The 19,933-nt window shown below is 41.5% G+C and overlaps 1 protein-coding gene across 1 annotated transcript in view; it reads right to left on the minus strand.

Annotated features, from left to right (window-relative positions):
* The window catches only part of spdef (SAM pointed domain containing ETS transcription factor), a 75,547-nt gene that overhangs the window by 38,980 nt on the left and 16,634 nt on the right, over positions 1 to 19,933 (minus strand). The gene's annotated exons all lie outside the window — the stretch shown is intronic.

The raw sequence follows: 19,933 nt of genomic DNA on the forward strand, positions 1-19,933 counted from the left end.
CAAATAAAGGATCCAAACTGCAGTTTCTTTCTTGTGTAGAAGAAAATCTGCTACTTAAACAGAAAACATCTGACGTTCCTTTCATGACTTTTAATTAAAAGGACCCATTTTGTTTGCAACAGTTCTTGTGCCGTTTTCTAAGAGAAGAGGATTTAGTTGTGGACAACACCAAGAGGATTGATCATTCTTAAGCTGAACACGGCCTTGCCTTAAAAATAGTTTCATGTGATTTTATAAAAATATTTAGTTTTATTATTTTACATCAGCCAATGAGGATTTATGGATAGAATTTAGGAACACGAAAGGGATGGTCAGTTTGATGGGGTTATACAATAGGCCTCCCAATAGACCGTGAGAATTAGAAGAATAAATATGTAGACAGATCACAGAACAGTGTAAAAGCATGGGTTTGCCATAGTAGGGTATTTTAACTTTCCCTACATTGCCTTAGACCAAGAGAGTTACATGGAGAGGAATTTGTAAATGCATTCAAGAGGGTTTTCTGGAACTATATGTGGCTTCAGAGGAAGCTGTATCTTGTTGTAGGGAATGAGGATGACCAAGTAGTCATAGTGCTGGAGAAACTCAGCGGGTGAGGCAGCATCTGTGGAGCGAAGGAAATAGGCAATCTTTTGGGTCGAGACCCTTCTTCAGCCTGATATGAGGGTGGGGGGGGCAGGAGGAAGAAAGGAAGAGGTGGAGACAGTGGGCTGAGGGAGAGCTGAGAAGGGGAGGGGAAAGCAGGGACTACCTGAAATTAGAGAATTCAATGTTCATACCGCTGGGGTGTAAACTGCCCAAGTGAAATATGAGATGCTGCTCCTCCAATTTACAATGCTCCCTCCGTAACTCCCTGGTCGATTCGTCCCTTCCCACCCAAGCCACCCCCTCTCCTGCCACTTTCCCTTGCAACCGCAGGAAATGCTACACTTGTCGCTTTACCTCCCCCCCCCTGATTCCATTCAAGGACCTAAGCAGTCTTTCCAGGTGTGGCAGAGGTTCACCTGCACCTCCTCCAACCTAATCTATTGCATCCGCTGCTCTAGGTGTCAGCTGGTGAGACCAAGCGTAGGCTTGGCAATCGCTTTGTCCACCACCTCCGCTCATTAACCTACCTGGTGGCTCAGCACTTCAACTCCCCCTCCCATTCGGAATCAGACCTTTCTGTCCTGGGCCTCCTCCATGGCCAGAGTGAGGACCAGCATAAATTGGAGGAGCAGCATCTCATATTTCGCTTGGGCAGTTTACACCCCAGCGGTATGAACATTGACTTCTCTAATTTTAGTTAGTCCCTGCTTTCTCCTCCCCTTCTCAGCTCTCCCTCAACCCACTGTCTCCATCTCTTCCTTTCTTCTACCTGCCCCCCCCCCCACCCTCACGTCAGTCTGAAGAAGGGTCTCGATCTGAAACGTTGCCTATTTCCTTCGCTCCACAGATGCTGCCTCACCCGCTGAGTTTCTACAGCAGTTCTGTCTACCTTCGATTTTCCAGCATCTGCACTTCCTTCGTAAACAAGTAGTCATAGTGTCTATGGAAGAATTCTTTGGAAGCATGGTTTGGTAAGCTTTAAGGTAGCCATGGAAAAAAGATAAAGTTGGTCCTTGAGTTAGGGCCCTAAATTGGGGGAAGATGGATTCCGAGAGTGTAAGACAAGACCCGGGAGAGGTAGAGTGGGAAGAGCTGCTAGAGGGAGAAACAACATCTGACAAGTGGGAGGTGTTTAAAAGAGAGAGAGCAAGAGTTCAGAGTTAGAATGTCCCTGAAGATGCAAGAGGCATAGATGGTATGTTTAGGAAACCCTGTTCAATGAAAAATAACGAAGGAAAAGAAGGAAGTATATGTCAGATAAAGAAAATATTTATCAAAAAATTTATGAGATAGGATATGAGAAGATTAACAATGAAACTGGGAAGGCAAAAGTGTATCATTAAATGGACTTGGCAAGCTCGATCAAGGAGAATCCGAAACTCATATAGATAATTAGAGTAAGAATATAAGGGATATGATTATATGTTTGCAGATTACACAAAAATTGGTGTAGTCATAGATTTTGTTTAGAATGTAGGGACTGTAGTTTTAAGAAGAGATGCAATATGGCGTAGTAGTGGAAACTAATGTTATAACAATGAAAAGATGTTTTGATAGGAAAGGAGTGGATGAATATAGGTTGAATGTGGGGTAGTGGGGCTTTGTGTAGATTGGCATAATTGTTGGCATGGATAATGTGGGCCATTAGGGCCCATTTCTGAGCTGTACGTTTCTACAATTCTGTAAGATGCTGTGTGAAAGATCTGCCTCGTACTTCTTCCTTAAACTTTACCCCTCTCACTTTGAAGTTATGCCCTCTAGTATTTGACATTTCAATCCATGGAAAAGGGTTCTGACTATCTATCCTATCAAGGCCTCTCATAGGTTTTATATACTTCTATCAGATTAAAGCAAAAGATGTGGAAGACCCATGGAAGAATAAGACTGGAAATGTCACCTTGGTTTCCCTTCCTCTACCTCCTCCTCTCACAAAGAGGTGCAGATTATCCTGAAGCTCTTTCATCCTATATAGGACTTTACTAATATTCTGTAAGGGATTCGGCTGTGACAAGCATTACAGTTGAGCCTGATTACATCTCGTCCGCTTATCTACAGCAGTGAACTTTCAACCATTAGCAAACAGTCAGGCAGAAGGTACTTGTAGGAAGGAACTGCAGATGCTGGTTTAAATCAGAGATAGACACAAAATGCTGGAGTAACTCGGCATCAGGCAGCATCTCTGCAGAGAAGGAATGGGTGATGTTTCAGGTCTCAAAGGGTCTGAAGAAGGGTCTCGAACCAAAACGTCACCCATTCCTTCTCTCCAGAGATGCTGCCTGTCCCGCTGCGTTACCCCAGCATTTTGTGTCTAATCAGGCAGAAGGATTGGATATTATTTGCCTGTCCTTAACCCAGAAACACATCCCAGTTAGAAGATGCTGCTGGATGAGGAGAACCAACAGCAGAAGTAACAAGAACAAGTTACGTTTATTAAACACCACTAATATTGTAATGTGCCTTGGGCACGTAAACTTGATACGTCCAAACACATAAATACTCAGAGGAATTTTTAAGAAGAATCTAGGCTGGTAGGTTTAGTGGAATATGGGCCAAGGTGGGATGGGAGTGTAGATGGGACATGTGGTCGGTGAGGGCAAGTTGGGCCGAAGAGCCTGTTTCCATGCTGTACGACTCTATGACTCTAAATGAAATATCTGACTAAAAAGACATCAAGAAGAAATGATCATTGGTGATTTGGCCAAAATAAGCGTAAAATTACCTGCCACCAATTAAATCCATCTCTTGATATGCACTTACACTGTAGTCAATTATTTCAAATGTCAGGAAGTGAGTATAACGTCTGATCAGAACCCATGTATTCATTTAGTATTAGCGATTGAGAATGAATTTGTCTTCCTACCTCTGTTCAATATAAAATGATGCCTTCAAAGATTTGTTTTCCCTTGCGGTCTCTCTTTTAGAGAGCAAGGTCAGATGAACCTGGCCACTCAGACTGCTGGCAATGTCAGCCTGTAATTGCTGGAACTTTGCTTACCAGGTCACTCAGTGATCCTTTCATATTAATCTAAAACAATCTGTTACATTGAATTATATCACATTAATCTGGAACAGCATGTCAAATAACATGCATTACGTTTTAATTTCACATGCGTATGACTTTTTGAAAAGTAGTTAAAAATATCTAATTTATTGGTTATATGCCCATCATGAGATCGAACAGATTTCAGTCCATCAGAAAACCCAAGTGCATCCACATAAGCTAGGCTTAAGGGAAGACGTCAGTCATCCCAACAACACTCTCAGACTGCTGGTTTGCATTTACACTCATTTTCTTAATGCATGGTTGTGTTTGTCTGGACTGTTGTTGGACAGATTGCCCCACAGTGGCAGAAGTTTGCTTGGAGGCTGTGCTGAGACATAATATATTAGCACGCAGGATTTGTATAGAGTAAATGAAGACAAATTGTTTCCACCAGTGGAAGGACAAAGATTTAAGATAATGTGTAAAAAAAAAGCATATGCAAGACACTGATTTTGTTGAATATTTAAACACAGCAACATGATCCAGAGATTTCTGCTGAAAGGGAGGTGGTAACAGATTCAAGAGTCAAGAGCAGGGGTGGGGAACTTGCGGCCTTCTAAGCCATTACGTGCGGCCTTCTGAATGAATCCAAACTATATAGTGGTAACTTTTAGGCTAATCCACATCGACTGAAGGGACTGAAAGGCAAGAATGAGGCAAATAGTTTAAAAGGAGCGTGGACTGCAGGAATTATCCTAAAATTAATTGTCTTTTATTACAATGCCTTTTATTTTGTTTAATAGGAGAGTTCTCTTCACCCTGGCCAAAGCTAACAAAAGCTTCTTGTTGCCAATGAACTTTCATGATTGAATTGTTCCTTCTTGTTGGCTATAACCTTCCATGATTGAATATTCTCTCTCTGGCACATAACGCAAGTTGGAAAATCAAAGTACTGACATTTGGAACTTAAACACAGTTTAAGGGCATTTTGATTGTAAATTAGAAAGTTATTTCAATTATGGTCATTGCAAACTCTAAACCCATGTGTTTAGAAACATAGAAACATAGAAAATAGGTGCAGGAGTAGGCCATTCGGCCCTTCGAGCCTGCACCGCCATTCAATATGATCATGGCTGATCATCCAACTCAGTATCCTGTACCTGCCCTCTCTCCATACCCCCTGATCCCTTTAGCCACAAGGGCCACATCTAACTCCCTCTTAAATATAGCCAATGAACTGGCCTCAACTACCTTCTGTGGCAGGGAATTCCAGAGATTCACCACACAGAGAACATGCAAACTCCACACAGACAGCACTCTAGATCTGGCCCTACAGGGCAGCAGCTCTACCAGCTGTGTCACTGTGCCATCCCATTTCTTCACTGTTGTTCAGACCTATTTGATGCCCCAAAGTAACACGCTGCTATCAATCTCAGAGATGAAATTCCCATTAGTATCTCTATCTACAACTTATTAATGGATACCATTTCAGATTTCTTCTTCCCTTAGTGTGAACTAGCACTTCCTGAAAATGTAACTGAGGTGCAATATTTAAATGATGGTGCTTTGAAATAAAAGAGAGCATGCTAAAAATATTCAGCAGGGATAAAGTGTTAATGTCAAATATTATGCCTACCCTTCTGCCCCTCCTCTGACTCCAACCCTCACCCTTGTCGTATTTTTACCATCCCCCTGACATCCCTCTCTCTGACTTAGAATGGTCTGCCCTCAACAGAGGCCTCACCTTTGTACCCCTCCACCCCCATCTCAATGGGCACCATGACGTTGAGCAAAAACACCAATTCCTTTTGCCCAAAGATGCTGCATGACCTGCTGAGTTATTTCGGCATTTTGTGTCTATTTTTGGTGTAAAGCAGTTCCTTCCTACACATTAAAGTTTTAACCCTATTCCTTCTTCCGTGAATGTTCCTTGACCTCTTGAATATTTACATAATTTTCTGTCTTTATTCCAAATTTGTGTCGTTCACATTGCTTTGTTTTTTATTATGTACTCTTGTTCCTGATTTCCATCAGGGTAAATTGTTTCTTTGTGCACATCTTATCAAATCATTTTAATACTTAAGTACACTCACTCCTTAAGTTAAGCTCACTCCTCAAGTGTTTAAACTCATGGTAACTCTATGCATTCCGCCTCTTGTATTTACCCTTTTAAGATCGAACCTGGCCAATATCTGCTCCAAGGTCAAAGTGCCATTCTTGAGATATCACCAGAGATCTCGCTGACACTGTACAACTGAAGCATAATTTTGTCCTCCTTGTATTTCAGCTCCTGTCAGATAAAGACAACTAGCCTTTTTGATAGACACAAAATGCTGGAGTAACTCAGCGGGTCAGGCAGCATCGCTGCAGAAAAAGAATAGGTGACGTTTAGGTTCAAGACTCTTTGTCAAACTGAGAGTCAAGGAGGGAGAAACTAGAGGAATGTACAGTGTTTATTCGGTACCTTCCCATATCCCGAGTGATTTTTGGTCTGTACCTTCCCATACATCTAGTTTCCCCCTCCCTAACTCTCAGTCCGATGAAGGGCCTCAACCCAAAACGTCATCTATTCCTTTTCCAGAGATGCTGCCTGACCCACTGAGTTACTCCAGCATTTTGTGTCTATCTTCAACATCTGCAGTTCCTTCTTAGACAGACTTTTTGATTGCCGATTTACATTCTAGGATGAATCTAATGCGGTGTAAAATACTGAAATCAGGAAGACACATAGTCTATACAATTCATTCATATACAGCATCAATCCAACTATGGATGAAGTTAAAGCAGACTTCAGATACTTAGTAGATTCAGTACTCACCACCTCCAAATATCGATGCAGCAAATGATATATCAAAGGTTGACCTATTTAGCCAACAAGAGTGGAAACAAGTCGGACAAACGTATGCTGCCCTGTCAGGGAGCAGCTTGTGTACTCTGTTCAGAATGTTTACCAAGATAGAAGGAAGTCACTCGGCAAGAGCAGGCAGTGGAGAGAATAGCCACAATGCCACTCTCAAGAGATATAAGATACATTTGAATGACCTGGCCTCTTCAACATTGAAGGGACATTTCTAACAGGAGATTATAAAAGTACAAAAAGTGCAGAAAATGTAAATCTGGAAAATAACTTTAGACCGTGAGAGTGAAATAAAACGGTAAACAGCAGATTTTAAATGAATTTCATTAAATTCCTTTTCTCAGAGAAAAATAGAAGAGTCCCATTTCTCCAAAACCTGCTGATATTTTCTAGTTGAACTTGTTATCTGGTGTTCAGGAAGATACACAATAGTCTAATAGAAATGTTGACACAAAATTGTATTTAGTGCACTGATGTATGAAGGATCTGATGTCGCACAACATCTTATTGATATAGACTTTGATCTGTGAATTACCACCAATTCCAAGCAATTACAAAGCTCCAAACAGCATGTGGTTAATAGTTCTTACACTTCTTTAATTATTACTGAATTACTTAATGGCTTCCTCTTCCAAGCTCCTAGACAAATAAAAAGAAAATCTAAATTTAAAAGGGAAGGAAATGTTTGTGCAAGAATTTCCCGGGTGGATTTTGCTTCACATCTTCAGCTGCTGTTGATTACTTTTCAGGGAACTGACTAAAAATTACATCAATTATCTTTTTTTTTCACTTGAATCCAGCAGAGATGGCTAAACTGGGTCAATTCTTTAAGGATTATTTTGTCATTACTGAAGATTAATCTATGATGGAGGAAAGGGCATGACAACGGAGAGCAGAAGAATACTTTTGAGAGAGACCTGTCACGCTGAGTTTTGTCTCGCAATGTTGCATCTTCGGCCCATAGTTTTTGCATCACTTAAAGGCTGTTTGTTACTGTGGAGATGCCATTTTCATTATTTGCCTAGGATTGGATTAAGTGATTAGAGGATTGATCCCCTGCAGTTCATACTATTAAATCCTGCAACAGCTTGCTGCTCGTCCATTAGTGCAAGGGCACCAGCTGTCTATTTCCATTGGTCTAAAGGCATTGCATGGAAACCGAGATCTTGCTTTAGATAAGGATCAAAATAATAGACGTTAATTAGGATGGTTCTGATACGTTGTTTGATGATTCTTCTGTGAAACATTTTAAAACTCAATCTGGAATGTTTATCATTTAGTCATAATTAAAATAGTTCATACCATTACAGATCTTGCATTCATAGAGCACCTTTAATTCTGTAAAATATCATGACTGCCTTGCTGTACGAAGAACAAATGACGAAAGAACTATAGTGTTAAAATCTTCCCTCAAATCTAACCATTCACCGAGTTATTGGAATCATTTGTGGTCGGGTCTGTGAAATATCACACTCAACCATTGAGGAGAACGTAAATCAGGGGCACCAATAAAAGTCTAGATTCCCATATGATATAAACAGGATGTTATTTTACTCGATGACCTAAAGTTAAATCCTCTAATTCTGAACATAAAGAATATGGAATGCAATTTACTAATCATAAGTAGTAGTAGGCCCCGCTCGGCCATGACTGACCATGGGGCATAGCTGTTATTCAAATTAATTCAAAAATGTAAGTTGACATTTTGTCCCTATGAAACCATGTGCTTAATGAATATAGAATCACACAATGTATTTCCAAAACAGGGCAGAAGACATTCAAATACAGCTGAATCCAACCTTGGGAAAACAATATGGGTGACACAGTGGTGCAGCGGTATAGAGGAGAAAATGGATAGGTGATGTTTTGGGTAGGGACTCTTCAATCAAAAAATGTAAAAACCCGGACTCACAGTTGCCAATTTGTTGATGCTTATTCAGACTTACATTCCAGTCTTCTGCTGGGTCAATTGCCAACATAGAGTCACAGAATTGGCTTCCCAAATGTGATGGTAACAAAATTCAAGAAATCAAAAAAGCAATGAAACCAGTGGCCGTAAATATTTTCAAACCAGACTGCTTCAATGCGGAGAATCTAGTCATCCTTTCCAACTTTCCAGCTGTAGCCACATTTCAACAAGTTGCTCATTAGCTGTAAAGTAATTTGGAAAGTCCTGAATATGTGAAAGGAAGGAGATGAATGCAAGTCAGTATTTTAATTCGGCCGTGGTAGAATAACGCATGGATTTTCATATCAGGATCCTGAAGAACTAAAGTGATATTACAAGTTAGCAATTTGCATTTAATTGACTCACTGGATAATTAGACTCATTGCTATGTATTAATATTAAAAATACTTACTGACTTTAGCAGCTGATGCTCTTTCTCCAATGACAGAGTACCACTGGCATTGAAATTATGTGTGGTTTGTTGATTGGAATGGAAAATTACTAGGAATATCTGAAGTGCTAAATATAAGCATAGTCTTAGTGTTCCTTGCTGATGATTACACAATCTTAGATGTACCCTTGAAATGTTATCACACTGCCAGCAGCACTATACCAAACTGATGGGTACTTGGCAACTATACTGTCCTAATTCTAAAATGATAGTGTTAGCTCCTCAAACTGACAATACTTTATGTAAGTGAATAAAGTGAAGATGTATTAACAAGCTGATTGCTGCGTGTTCTGGTGAAATAGAGTACCTTGGTTTAAAAAGTAATTTACGCATTTAACTTCAATGCAATTTAAACTGGCCACCACAGAGAGGACATTTGCTCTGGTGGATTTAAGAAGAAATCAGATAAAACTAGAAACAAGGAATTACAGATCTGGTCTGAAGAAAGGTCCCAACCCGAAATGTCACCCCATGTTCTCCTGAGATGCTGCCTGACCTGCTGAGTTACTCCAGCACATTGTATATTTTTTTTAGATAAAACTAGAATTGTGTAGGTTTCCTATTTCCGCATTACAAGAAGGATGGGGTAGCATTAGCAAAGTGTGGAAGGGATTCACCAAGATGTTGCATGGGCTTTATTTATAAATAGAGCTTGAGTTGTCTGAACTTATTCTCACTAGGCTGAGGAGTGACTCAGTTTTATAAATGAGGGGTGGGAATAGGGTAGATAGTCAGGGTCTTTTTTCAATAAGAGAGGAGGAATTTAATGGAGATCTAAGGAGCTGGTTTCTCACATAAAGGATGGTGGGTATGATGTAACAAGCTTCAGAAGAGGTTGCAGAAACAGAACTTTAGAAAGGTGTTTGGATAGGTCCTTGGAATGGAAAGAACTAGAGGAATGTGTGCCATTGCAGGCAAATAGGATTGGAGGATGTGGGCATCATGATCAGCATGGACAAGTTGGGCTGAAGGACCCATTTCTGTGCTGTACAACTCTATGGCTCTGCCTGCAACTGTGTGAGATGGAAAGAAACAAAAGGGTTTACTCAAAAGAGTGACATGAAGTGGGTTGGTATGGAGACCTATTAGCAGCATAAATTACAGTGTCGACCAAATGACCTATTCTGTCCTGTAATTTCAATGTAATTTCGTGTAGATGGATCACCTCCACTCAGTGCTGGATATCTACTTCATTCAGACTATCAACATTTATCTTCTCAATCACCCGAAATACATTCTTGCAGCATAATGTACATATAAACTTAGAAAATAGGTGCAGGAGGAGGCCATTCAGCCCTTTGAGCCAGTATTGCCATTCATTGTGATCATGGCTGATCATCCACAATCAGTAACCCGTGCCTGCCTTCTCCCCATATTCCTTGATTCCGCTAGCCCCAAGAACTCTATTTAACTCACTTTTAAATCCATCCAGTTAATTGGCCTCTACTGCCTTCTGTGGCAGAGAATTCCACAAATTCACAACTCTCTTGGTGAAAAAGTTTTTTCTCATCACAGTTTTAAATGGCCTCCCCTTTATTCTTAGACTGTGGTCCCTCGTTCTGGACTCTCCCAACATTGGGAATTTTTTTCCTGCACTTAGCTTATCCAGAACTTTTATAATTTTATTCTTTTCAATAAGATACCCTCTCATCCTTCTAAATTCCAGTGATTACAAGCCCAGTCTTTCCAATCTTTCCTCATATGACAGTCCCGCCATCCCGGGGATTAAACTTGTGACCCTACGCTGCACTGCCTCAATAGCAAGAATGTCTTTCCTCAAATTAAGAGACCAAAACTGCACACAATACTCCAGATGTGGTCTCACCAGGGTCCTTTACAACTGCAGAAGACCTATACTCCTATACTCAAATCCTCTTGTTATGAAGGCCAACATGCCATTAGCTTTCTTCACTGCCTGCTGTACCTGCATGTTTACTTTCAGTGACTGGTGTACAAGGACGCCCAGGTCTCGTTGCACTTCCCTTTTTCCTAATCTGACACCATTGAGATAATAATCTGCCTCCTTGTTCTTGCCGCCAAAGTGGATAACCTCAATTTTATCTACATTATACTGCATCTGCCATGCATCTGCTCACTCACTCACCCTGCAACCCCCTAGCATCCTCTTTGCAGTTCGTACTGCCACCCAGCTTTGTATCATCTGCAAATTTGCTAATGTTACTTTTAATTCCATCATCTAAATCATTCATATATTTTGTGAATAGTTGCGGCCCCAACTCCGAGCCTTGTGGCACTCCACTCGCCACTGCCTGCCATTCCTACTCTTTGTTTCCTGTCTGCCTACCAATTCTCTATCCATGTCAATACACTACCCCCAATACCATGTGCTCTAATTTTGCCCACTAATCTCTTGTGGGACCTTATCAAAGGCTTTCTGAAAGTCCAGATACACTACATCCACTGGCTCTCCTTCATCCACTTTACTTGTCACATCCTCCATTTTACTTGTCACTTCCAAATTAAAATGGAAGCTAAAATATTTTGCCCATATGATGATCTAAATGTAGATGGCAACAAGTACCTGGTAGTTCTCTTCAATATTGTCAAAGCTGAGATAAGAAAGATCCATTACCTCCATTTGCTTCCATCACTGTTCAGTCCTAATGGCTGCTTCTGAAGCAGGGCCCATGTAATTATATTAACCCACAAAAAACACAAAAAAATCTGTTGGGTTTTGGTACAAATGTTTGAAAAGGAGGGCCAGTGGTCACTTAAATATTGCAAATTCACTATGGTAGCACATTGATGTCAGAGAGAGACGGCTGTGGGTTGTAGTTTTAATTCACAGACTTCAGCATTTAATTCATACCAGCAGCTCAGCACAACAGTGGGACACTGCTGCATTCCCAGTGTAGCTGTTTACACTGGCACAGATTTTCATCAGGGAAACCTGATTTTCAGATGACACATTCAACAGAAAACCTCTCTTCTGTCAGGTGAGCCTAAATACGTCATGACGTAAGTTTGAAGATGGGCCTTAACAATGTCTTGGCATTATCATTCCAACAACTTCCAGGGAAAGAAGACCATCTGGTGATTTTCAAATTACAATACTATATGATACGATACAATACGATACTATACGATACGATACTATACGATATGATAGAACTTATACAGTGCCTCACCATTCCTGGACTAGTCCTGTTTACTGTCCAGGTAAACTCTAAGGTACTTGTACTCCTTTGTAAACTGCACATTCACACCCTTGATTTAGACAGGGGACAGAGGTGTTCCTCTCCTCCTACTATGCATGCTACTATTATGCATATTGACAGCTGTATGTTATTCATTCAGTCAGTGAGTTGATGTGTGCGTATTCAACTAATCAAACGTTTAATTAGCTGCTTTTTGGGGCATTTTGTGCAAGACACCTCCTCAATGTAAATTCTTTATTTCTGTAAGGAAGGTAAATTCACAGCAGAAATCAAGTGCTATCAGAAAATCAGATCCCCGTTCAGCTTTACTGGCCCTTTAATTGTGTCTGAAGTCCACAGGTGCACGAACCCATGAATAACAACATGTCCAAGCCAGACAAGAAGAGTGAACACTTGTGGTCACTTTGCCCTAGATATGCTTACACTTGGTCCAAGAAGAATAAAGCTGCTGGAGCATTAAACAGGTTTAAGTTGTAATTCATTACATATTACACCTCAGTGCAGAAGGTTGTGCAAAGGCTGAAATTCCCACATATTTCAGGAACTGTCAATGTTAAATGTAAACTTTTATTTCTTGCCAGTTCAGTGTAAATGTAGCAGGAAAATACAAATTTAAAAAGATAGACAAGACATGGTAAACATACAGTTCATTAAACATAAATTAAGTCAAGGTAATTTAGCAAGAAAACCTCTACATCTGAAAAAAAGGATTTTAACCTGTCATGTTCGATACTGGGCCCATTTCTCTTTGTGGTTTATGGCAATGATTTGGATGAGAATGTAGAAGATATGGTTACTAAGTTTGCAAATGACACGAGAGTGGGTGGTTGCGTAGATAGTGAAAATGGTTAACAGAAATTACAGATCTTGATCAGTTGGGTTAGTGGGCTGAGGAAAGTGTAATTGAGTTTAATGCAGATAAGTGCGAGGTGTTGCATTTTGGGGAAGTCGAACCAGGGCAGGTCCTTCGCAGTGAATGGCAGGGCCCTGGGGAGCGTTGTAGAGCAGAGGGGATCTCGGTTCGCCAAGGCCTACTGGATCTCTCGGTTGCTAAAGTTCCCATTCCCATTGTGACCTATTAGTCCTCCATTGCAAAGGTGAAGCCACATGCAAAGTGGAAGAACAGCACCTCAGATTCCACTTGGGTTGCTTATAAACCAATGGTATGAACAGTGAATTCTCCAATTTTAGGTGACCTCTAACGACCCCCCCCCCCTCCCCTATCCACCACTTGCCCCTTTCTCTCCCCCCCCCCCCCCCCCCAGGGCCCCACCTATTTCTCCCCTCCTCCCCTGCTACTTTCCTCCCTCTAGCTTCACAATCCACATCTCTTCAATCTTGTCTCACGCTTTCTGCTTTTACAGTAAATCTGGCACTTGTTCCAAATATTTGCCAATCAAACATCTACCTTGCCTGCATACACCTATTACCTGCCTTTCCCCTCTTTAAGCATTCTTCTCCCCCCTCTACAATTAGTCTGAAGAACAGCTTTGACCGAAACGTCACCTATCCATGTCCTCCAGAGATGCTGCCTGACCTGCTGGGTAACTCCCTCTAAACCTTACCTGGCTATGTACCTGTCCTGGCTATGTACCTGTCCCGGCTATGTACCTGTACCTTACATGGCTATGTACCTGTCCAAATGTATTACAGTACCAACCTCAACTACCTCCTCTGACAGCACATTCCATATACTCACCACCCTCTGTGTGAACAAGTTGTCCCTCAGATTCTCATCTGCGACAGAAGGCTATGGAGGCCGAGTCTATGGATATTTTTAAGGCATAGATAGATAGATTCTTGATTAGTACGGCTGTCAGGAGTTATGGAGAGAAGGTAGGAGAATGGGGTTAGGAGGTAGAGATAGATCAGCCATGATTGAATGATGGAGTAGACTGGATGGGCCAAATGGCCTAAGTCTGCTTCTATCACATGACCGTATGACCAGATTCCTGTTAAATTTATTCCTTCTAACTTTAAACCTATGTCCTCTGGTTCTTGATTCCCTCACTCTGGGTAAAAGACATTATGCATCTACCCTATCTATTTCCCCCCTCATAGATCCCTCGTCCTCCTGCACTCCAAGGAATAATGTCCTAGCCTGCGCAACCTCTCCCTTACTCTGAAGATAGACACAAAAAGTTGGAGTAACTCAGCGGGACAGGCAGCATCTCTGGAGAGAAGGAATGGGTGATGTTTCGGGTCGAGACCCTTCTTCAGACTGGTTAGGGATAAGGGAAAGGAAAGGAATAGACGATGATGTGGAGAGATAAAGAACAATGAATAAAAGATATGCACAAAAGTAACGATGATTAAAGGAAACAGGCCATTGTTGGCTGTATGTAGGGTGAAAACGAGAAGCCAGTACGATGGGCACCTCTCTCAAACCTCTCTCCTTTTGATTAACCGATAATATCTCACATTCTGATGCCGAGATAATTATTATCCTGTGATTTCAGTGGTATTTATATGTGGGAAAGTATACAGTAACTTAAAATTAATTGAGAGTCTCTTAGAGAAGAATGAGGAAGTCCCTGCAGCATTAGTAGATAGAAATAGCAGTGATGCAATATCTGTGGTTTTATTTTCCATCAATCTTTATCTTTCAGCCTGGGGCAATGATCTTCTGGCAACCAGGTATTATTCTGAATGTAAAAGGTCGATTTTATTGCACAACTAGTTCCCATGCAAAGTAGTATTGATTTAGAATCTAGACTCTAGTACATGTACACCCCATCGAGCCCACGTTGACCAGTGATCACCCTGTACAGCAGCACTATCCTACACATTAGGAAAGTTTGTAATTTTCACTGAATGCAATTAACCTACAAACCTGCACATCTTCGGAGTGTGGAAGAGCCCGGAGAAAACCCATGGGGAGAATGTACAAACGCCGTACAGACAGCTCCCTTAGTCGGGATCGAACCCAGGTCTTTGGCGCTGTAAGGCAGCTACTCTACCACAGGAACACCAGAAAATATATTGTGAGATTTGGGTGCTGCATGAAATTAGGCAAGTGACACGATGGCCTGTCTCTCAGTGATACTGTGGTAGGAATTAAGATCAAAACAGTCACCTAATTGCAACGTCTCAGAGTGAGATTTGGATCGGTTTGAACTTTGGGTGCCATCTGAGTGCCCATATGGTGAGTAAACACATTGGTGGACGAGTCACGAGTCACGCAGACAGTCACATATAACATCAAAATTGACTGGATGCCAATGCTGTCATATTTGACCTCAGTGCACCAGCCAGCAACAGTTTATATGGCTGGAAACACATCAGGTCGCACGAAGATCCTTGTTAAAAATATAATTCACTGACTTTTAACTAAGTTGCTGGCTGATACCTTCCAGCTGCTGCTGCCAATCTGCAAGTGATTGTTTTTTTTTTGCTGATTCAGGTTACAGAAGGATTTTCTGTTGATCAATAAATGATTCTGGAACTCTGAAATGAGAACAGAAAATGCTGGAAACACTCAACTTACAAAATTCTTAAGGGGTTGGACAGGCTAGATGCAGGAAGATTGTTCCCGATGTTGGGGAAGTCCAGGACAAGGGGTCACATTTTAAGGATAAGGGGGAAATCCTTTAGGACCGAGATGAGAAAAACATTTTTCACACAGACAGTGGTGAATCTCTGGAATTCTCTGCCACAGAAGGTAGTTGAGGCCAGTTCATTGGCTATATTTAAGAGGGAGTTAGATGTGGCCCTTGTGGCTAAAGGGGTCAGGGGGTATGGAGAGAAGGCAGGTACAGGATACTGAGTTGGATGATCAGCCATGATCATATTGAATGGCGGTGCAGGCTCGAAGGGCCGAATGACCTACTCCTGCACTTAATTTCTATGTTTCTATGCTTCTATGTCAGGCAGCATCTATGGAAAGAGAAGAAGAGTTAATGAGTTCAGGCAGGTGAATGAATGGTGTGGGTGGAGGAAGCACAAAGAACTGCAGATGGTGGAATCTTGATCAGGTGCAAAGTGCTGGAGGAACTGAGTGGGTCAGGCAGTATCTGTGGAGGGAAAGGGCAGGAGATGTTTCAGCTCAGGGCCCTTCTTCAGACCGAAGAAGGTGGATGAAAATTACAGTGTAGGACGGAACTGCAGATGCTGGTTTTACACCGAAGCGGAAGAAAATTAGTTGGGCTACTTTTGAATGAAGGAGTCGAGATCCTTCAGACGATCATTGTATTAAATGAAGATGTTGAGGGATTGTACATTCATTGTATAGATCAGCTGGTTAGAGTTAGGAAACTGGAAGCTGGCCAAGTGGTGAAGGGTAATGAGGAATCACAGGAATAAATGTGGAAGAGACTGGATCAGGGAGAAATGATGGAACAAGAACAGGCTGAAGCATTAGGTCTACCTGGATAGTCTTTCTTCTGGATCCTTGACAGGGTTAGAATGAGTCTGTGTAGGGCTGAGAGACTATCATCATCGCAACCATGGAGAGAAGAGCTCCCGAAAAAATAAGATCAGCGGCGACTGTCTTCGCCGATCACAGATAAGCACCACTACACAGCTCATCATCCACAGTTGCATGAAGTTACTGAAGCTCCTTCTCAAAGTGGTCACTACAGCATATTCCCACTTGCCAGGCAGCAACAGACTGAGGGAGAATTCAGCCGTGAGAAGATCATGGTCATTCGATGACTTTAGGGACCATTGACACACAACTCCAATGACCCAGATTCCATCCTGACCCCCGCGGGCGTCTGCACACAGTTTACACCTTATCCCCATCACCACATGTATTTCCTCGTGCATCCCAAAGGAACATTAGTTGACTAATTGGCAATGTAATTACCCTTTAGATAGACACAGCATGCTGGAGTAACTCAGCGGGACAGGCAGCATCTCGGGAGAGAAGGAATGGGTGATGTTTCGAACCGAGACCCTTCTTCAGTCTGAAGACGGAAAACGACCCAAAACGTTGCCTATTCCATCTCTACAGAGATGCTGCCTGTCCCGCTGAGCTATTGCAGCATGCTGTGTCTACCTTCTGTGTGTACCAGCATCCGCAGTTCCCTCCTACATAATTACCCTTTAGTGTAGGTAACGAAAAGGAGTTGATGGATGTGTGAGAGAGACTAAACAACCAGCACGTGTGAGATTAGAAGGGGGATGGGAGCAACAGCCACACGATGGTGTTCAATGTGCAAGCACAGCACATGTGGGCAGCAGGAATATGAGGAAACCCAAGGTGCCAGGTAAAAACAACAGACTAATGAAATTAGCTAATGAAAAACATTGATGCTGCACCATTCTGAGACATCCCTTCAGCACTAAGACTAGTGATTAAAGATTCCTGATAGTCGCCTGAATAGTACATAACAGCACCATCATCATCATAGAAATGTAGAATCGAATTGCACAGATGAAGATTATTATATCTTTAGTGTCTGGACTACATAAAGGGGTAACAGTCTAATCCCAGCCCTTGGTCTGTCACAATTATAAAGGGTATGATAGTTAACTTCAATAAGAGTTGTTTTGTTACCATAGCAGTGGTGCAAATCCTTTGGGAAGTATTCGGACAAGGAGCTCCAGAGAGTTGAATGTGGGGATTGGTGGGTTGCAGCATGTTTAAGGCACAAAACATTGTTTAAGAGGTAATACATGTTGGAGATGGAGCAGCCTATGCTATTTCTAAACTGGTCAAAGTCATTTGTAAATCTCCTTTCACATGGTCTTCAAGTATCTTTCCATTATTGGCTTTATTTGTTGTTAGGCAGTTGCTAACTTGCCCCTCTGCTGAGGATCCCACCAGTGAATAGCATGCTTGGTGCTAGGTGAATAAATACTACAAGCAAGATAAAATGCGCAGCTTCTGGCAACGTTACAATGAGGAATGTGTGCTAATCGTACATTACAATCTCTCCACCTCCATTTTAGAGCTATCAAATTTACCAGCATTTAACCTGTCAGACGGTAGTGAAGAATCAACAGTCTTGCTTGTTATCAGTACTCAAGTATTTAATGAGATTCCTACTTTTGTCTTTATTGACCTTTTGAAGTGAAAGGTGCAGCGTTTGTTGAAGAGGAAGTGCGAGGCCAGGCTCTGTACCTCACCAGGTGACATTCCAGTTTGAGAATAATTTATGAGTCAAGAGATTGAGGTTAATGATAATGAGTTTATCTTGACCTAAAAAGCATGCTAGATGCAAAAATTATTCTAGTTCCTGATATAGATGAATTGCTTAATTTTGCAGGGTAGGTTCTGCTGTGAGTAGCATTGGTAAGCTACAGTAACTTTAGTTTAACATAAACATGAAATCAGCTCACTAAAAATTGTGTTTGTTTCAAAGTGATGCAGACTCAGCATTATAACTATGTTAATAATTGTTAAATATAAATTTGCATCAATCGTACATTAATCCCATTCTTCCCAAATTCTTGGATCAAACTTAAATCATACATCTGTGACCACCTCATTCAGGTGATTATGCTGTCAATTGTTGACTGACTACTGATTAAAAATACTTAATATTGTGAGTCGATTGCTATAATGTCAAAATAAGTTTGTTACTTTACAGGTCAACAAATCGTTAAAATTCATAACCAATTTTTAAAAAATTGATACAAATCAAATATTAATATATAGGGTGTGTAGGAAAGAACTGCAGATGCTGGTTTAAATTGAAGATAGACACAAAATGCTGGAGTAACTCAGCAGGACAGGCAGCATCTCTGACGAGGAGGAATGGGTGACCTTTCGGGTCAAGACCCTAGTCTGAAGAAGGGTTTCGACCCGAAACGTCACCCATTCCTTCTCTCCAGCATTTTGCGTCTATCAAAGATTAATATCTACCTCGATTACTGGGTTTGATATCATTACTACTTTTTAAATGGTAAAATGTTGAATGAGTATCATGAGTCAGATCCTTTAATGTCACATGCTGCTGAGGAGTGGAGCCGGCTGGTGTTGGTGTTGAGCTTTGTGTGTTGAGTGTCGGTGTTGATGTCAAGCTTTGAGGATGGGGTGAGGATGTTGGAACGAGGTCAGCATGGAGATTTTCAGATAAATGCTGCGGGGGGGGGGGGGGGGGGGGGGGGGATTATGTGGTGTTCCGCTTTTTGATGACACCTCCATTAGGTATTAAACCAACAAATGTCAAAGGAAAGAATGACTAATCTGCCCTTTAAAATCCCTCTCGGTAATTCTGGCATTCCAATGTCTTAGGTTTTTCAATATTAATTATGCCTTGCTTTCAAGTTTTTTGAAGCCCTGTGGTACATCTGTACTAGCTGAGGATACACCCAGTCATTCAATCCTTTTGTTTTATTTCAGCTGATCCTTGCTGATTCATGCCGGTGCATTTAAGTGTAGCAGGATAAGGCAGAGTAGAACTGGTCAGATGAACGGAAATATTATCAGGGTATCTGGGGAAATACTTGATTTTGGGATATTACAGACAGAATAGGGCTGGAGATTTATCAGCCATGATAGGAAAGAAGAATGTCCCTTTCGCCTGCTCTGGTATATTGTTGATCTCATTCATTAACGCCACATCTCTGCAAAATCCGCCCATTTTCATTGAAAAGACACGGAAGCCAATGTCATTCCCCCCTCCCCAGTCTAATGTTGAGATCTTTATAACACAAGTTGTCTTTAAAGGCAAGATTTATGCACAGAAAATGGTAGGGCTCTGGAGAGTGTTGTAGAACAGAGGAAGATATTTCCAGATAAACAGAAGAGGTGATTCAAGGATCTTGTAAGAGCTTCTTTGGAAGATGTAACTTCACCACCCACTCTTGGGAAACCCTGACCCATGTCTCATCAAATACAGAGAGGATGTTGAGAAGCTTGAGTCCATTCATAGAAAATAAACAAAGGCCCAGAATAATTGATAGAAGATTTGTAATATCTTCCAATCCACTTGCCCTCTTTCACTTCCGACACTCCCTCTTCTCCCCTCTCCCATCA

Source organism: Amblyraja radiata, chromosome 24 (genome assembly GCF_010909765.2).
Source record: "Amblyraja radiata isolate CabotCenter1 chromosome 24, sAmbRad1.1.pri, whole genome shotgun sequence".
NCBI lineage: Eukaryota > Metazoa > Chordata > Chondrichthyes > Rajiformes > Rajidae > Amblyraja > Amblyraja radiata.